Source organism: Pan paniscus, chromosome 15 (genome assembly GCF_029289425.2).
Source record: "Pan paniscus chromosome 15, NHGRI_mPanPan1-v2.0_pri, whole genome shotgun sequence".
NCBI lineage: Eukaryota > Metazoa > Chordata > Mammalia > Primates > Hominidae > Pan > Pan paniscus.
The window spans coordinates 46,460,650-46,465,534 of record NC_073264.2 but is presented as its reverse complement, the minus strand read 5'-3'; the positions used below and the strand labels follow the sequence as shown (position 1 = coordinate 46,465,534).

The following is a 4,885-nucleotide window of genomic DNA, read 5'->3' as shown; positions in this document are numbered from 1 at the left end:
GAATGATGGTGCACACTTTTATTTACAGCTACTTGAGAGGCTGTTGCAAGCCTCTCAAGCAGATCACTTGTGCCCAGCAGTTAGAGACTGCAGTGAGCTATGATCACTCCACTGTACTCCAGCTTGGGAGACAGAGTGAGATCTTGTCTCTAAAAAAGTAAAATAAAATAACAAAATAAAATTTAAATGAAGGAAGAAAAAAAGAAAGCATGCTGTACAGCAGATCTCTAGAATTTATTCATCTAGCATAACTGAAACTTTAAGCCAATGGAGCAACAACTCCCCATTTCCCCTCCACCACCCCAGCCCTTAGCAACCATCTTTTAAATGGAAAAATTAGTCATTTCCCACATTAAAACACTTCAGTGTCACAGGATTAAGACCAAACCCCTTAGCAAGTACAGATGCTTTTCAACTTACAATAGAGATAGGTCTCCATAAACCCATCATAAGCTGAAAATATCATTGTTGAAAATGAAAATGCATTTAATATACCTAACCTACTGAACATCATAGCTCAGCCTAGCCTGCTGTAAGCATGCTCAGAACACTTACATTAGTCTACATTTAGGCAAAGTCATCTAACACAATCCCTATTTTAAAATAAAGTGTTGAATATCTCATGTAATGTATTGAATATTGTACCGAAAGTGAAAAACGGAATTGTTGTATGGGTACTTTCAGTCTGATTTCTATTGAACGCCTATCGCTTTTGCACCATCATAAAGCCAAAAACAATTGTTAAGTCAAACTATTGTAAAACGGGAACCATTTGTACACAGATCCCTTCATAAGCTGCTTATGACTTTCCAGGCTTACATCTCTCCACGTCCACATGACCTACCATATAGCCATTCCACACTGCCAACTCATACTGCTAAACCTTTGGACTTCCTTCCCCCTTCCTAGAATGGTCCACTTTGTCCCTTTTAGCTTCTGGATGCTCATCCTCCAAGTCTCAGGTTTCAGTTACCCTACATAGACGAGACTGGGCATGTTCAGGTTCGTACGGCTGTAGACATCAGTTACTCTATATAGAATTACTCTTTTCTCTGTTCTATCACTGTAGTAGCGCTTAATACATTGTACTCTAATTGATTAACATCTCTGAATCTTCAGCTCGATTACAGCCTTAGTCATCTTTTTAACCCCATTACTTGGTACACTGCTGCCAAGCACTTATCATCACTCTGTTTTTCTCTTGGAGACAGAGTCTTATTCTGTCACCCAGGCTGAAGTGTAGTGTCACGATCATGGCTCACTGAAGCCTCAATCTCCCAAGCCCAAGTGATCCTCCTACTTCAGCCTCCCAAGTAGCTGAGACAACAGGCATGTGCCACCCTGCCCAGCTAGGTTTTGGTTTTGCTTTTGCCTTTGCTTTCACTTTTTAGTGACTGGGTCTCTCTATGTTCAGTGTTGGGTCTCTCTAGGCTGGTCTCAAACTCCTGAACTCAAGCAATCCTCATGCCTCAGCCTCCCAAAGTTCTGGGATTACAGGCATGAGCCACTGTGCCCAGTCAATTTACTGCTATTCTCACTAGATGTGTGTTTCTATTCCTGGGTTCTCTATTTTTGTATTAGTTTCTGGATTAGCTGGACTTCATTTGACTAGAGTTTAAAAAAAAAAAAATTCTTTTTTTTTTTTAAATTGTAGCTCTGAGGCATTTTATTATAAAAACTTAGTACTCATATACATAAACTAATATGAACTTAAAATTCATCATACATTTACTTCATTTTTTAGCTTGACCTTCTAGGAAATCTTTAGCTTCATTGATTTTGGCTGCTATATAAGGAGATCCTCCTTTGTCAGGATGATTTGAAAGCATAATTCGTCAATGAGCATCTCTTATTTTCCCTTTATTGGCAGTAGGGCTTACACCTAGTATTAATGCTGCTTCCCGTTTTGTCATTTTGGGTTCAAACCCACCTCTATAATAGCCACCACTGAAGGCAGATTTTGGTAGGCTTTGAAAAACTTGTTTTACTTGAGGCTCCATATGCTTCATGGCTTGCAAAACATAACGGCCTGCAAATCCTGCAGCAGCAATGGTCAGTCCAACTGCTACCACTGTACTGGCCATGGCTTCAGCTGGGCTCCCTTGCTTCCACCAGGAGCACAGCTCATCCCAGCTCAGAGGGTGTGGCCAACACCTGCACGCCTCTACCAGAGAGCAACGCAACCCCTAAAAAAAAAAATTCTTAAATGTTTATCCCCTGAATACTTTATATTTGAATTATAACATAGATGAATATAATATTTTGTCTAAGAATGTGGTGGACACCTCTATTTCTTCCAGTGCTAAATGTTTCTGTAAAAAGTCTGACACAAGCTTGAATTTCCCCTTGTTAAGTAACTTGCTTTTTCTACTTGATGTCTGAAGAATTCTTTTTTGTTGTTAAAATCTTGATGCTCGGTAACACACAGGGCACTTCTCAATGTTGGTAATTCAGTATCAATTTTTCCTATTAGACGTGTGTGCTTTATTATGAAAGAGATTTTCCATTATTATATCTCTGAATACTTTTTCTCACCATCTGTTGTCTACTTCAGAGATGCCTATTGTTTTGTCAGTCATCCATGTCTACAGCCTCTTCCTAATTGCCTTCATCTCCATCTTGCTTCTCATTCACTGTAACTTATGCCTTTTTTCCATCACATTAATTTAAATTTTAACTATGCCTCTTCTGCTTTTTATTCTTTTAATATATTTATTAGATTTAAAATTCTGCTTTACATCTGAGTTTCCTTGACCTTGCACTTCCCTTTTAATTTCATTCTGTTGTTTTATATTCTTGTCTTTTAAACTTTCATTTCACTGAATTTCTATTTGTGAAAAATTCTTCTACAGCAAGAGACATTCACAAGGAAACAGTTTCTGTTACAGAAATTATTATTTTTCTTTTCCTTTTTTTTTTTTTTTTGTTGCCAAGGCTGGAGTACAGTGGCGCGATCTCAGCTCACTGCAACCTCTGCCTCCTGGGTTCAAGGGATTCTCCTGCCTCAGCCTCCCAAGTAGCTGGGATTACAGGCACCCACCACAATGCCCGTCTAATTTTTTGTATTTTTAGTAGAGACAGGGTTTCATCATGTTGGCCAGGCTGGTCTCAAACTCCTGACCTCAGGTGATCCACCCACCTCAGCCTCCCAAAGTGCTGGGATTCTGGGATTACAGGCATGAGCCACCACACCCAGTGTTTCTTTTTTCTTTTTTTTCTTTTTTTTTTTTTTTTTTTTGTTTAGGCAGGGTCCCACTACGTCACCCAGGCTGAAGTCTAGTAGCATGATCGCAGCTCACTATAGCCTCCAACTCCTGGGCTCAAGTGATCCTCCTACCTCAGCCTCCCGAGTAGCTGGAACTACAGGCATGCACCACCACCTCCAGCTAATTTTTGTACTTTTTGGTACAGATGGGGTTTTGCAATGTCATCCAGACTGATCTCAAACCCCTGAGCTCAAGGTATCCTCCCACCTCGACCTCCCAATGTGCTGAGATCACAGGCATAAGCCACTGCGCCCGGCCAGAAATTATGATTTCTTATAGATGATTTCATCATTTCTCTTTCACATGTATGTTTCTCTCAGTCTCTCTCTGACTCTGTCTCTTTATATTTGTCTTTTTCTGTAGTATTTTTGCAGAGTTTTATGCCATTTCCTTTCATCTTGCATATGCTTATATAGGCAACACTGTACAGACATTATTTGCTCTAATATATTGTGTTTTGCAATCATTTTTACTGGTTTATACACAGTCTTTCATAAAGGTCATGCCAGAAGATTTAACTCTGCTAATGTCTGTAAGAAGAAAATAAAAAATAATCCTTTTAAACATGACACGGTGCTACACATATTACATTGATTTACTGTAATTTATTTATGGTGGGCACTAAGATGTAGTGGTTAGGAGAGCAGGCTCTGGGACAAACTGTGTAGGTTTAAACCTGTATATCTTGGACTACTAAATCATTTAATCTATCTAAGCCTCAGTTTCCCAGTCTCTAAATTGGGACTAATAAGAACACCCAATCTCATTGTTAGGGGGAGCAAATGAAACAAAGCATGAAAAACACGTAGGAGGCACTTCATATTTGTTAAATTAATAAACGAATACATATTCTCCAAATAAAACTTTTAAACATTACAATATATTTTCAGTTTCAGTTTGAATAGCTTGATTCTAAATTTGGCTAAATTTGTGAATCAGTGCCTTTATTAGTTTTTGATACAAGTGCAGCTGTCTCATGCAAAGATGTACGTTTTAAACAGCAGCAATATTTTTGCTTGATGCCATTGAGAAATTCAAAGAGGCGGCTTGCCATCTAGTGGAAACCTGTTAAATTCCAATGCTTCTTCTGAGTCTGGCAAATTCACAGATTAAGGTAAATTGTTCAGTTTAATATGTTCTAGAGAAACTTCCTTTATATACCTTGTTTGTGCACATTTATAGGAGGGAAATGCCCTGTGGTAGAACAAAATAATAATACTACTAACAGTAATAATAATCAACTTGAAATGTCCTCTGATCGAATGGGATTGGCTTTACAAGATAACATATATTTCATAGCATTCTCAAGTCAGACTTGAAAGAAAATTCCAGAAATTAATTAGCAAGAGAAAAGGCATACTTGTTTAAGAGATGTCAGAATTTCTTTCACAGTGCTCATGTAGAAAGGCCATGAATGGCCGGGCGTGGTGGCTCATACCTGTAATCCCAGCACTTTGGGAGGCCGAGGTGGGCAGATCACGAGGTCATGAGATCAAGACCACCCTGGCCAATATGGTGAAACCCCGTCTCCACTAAAAATACAAAAATTAGCTGGGCGTGGTGGCGCATGCCTGTAGACCCAGCTACTCGGGAGGCTGAGGCAGGATAATCACTTGAAC

At 39.1% G+C, this 4,885-nt stretch overlaps 1 pseudogene; it reads right to left on the bottom strand.

Annotated features, from left to right (window-relative positions):
* Positions 1–1,629: 1,629 nt before the first annotated feature.
* LOC100988014 (mitochondrial import inner membrane translocase subunit TIM14-like) lies at positions 1,630–2,171 on the bottom strand (annotated as a pseudogene).
* Between the last annotated feature and the right edge of the window lie 2,714 nt (positions 2,172–4,885).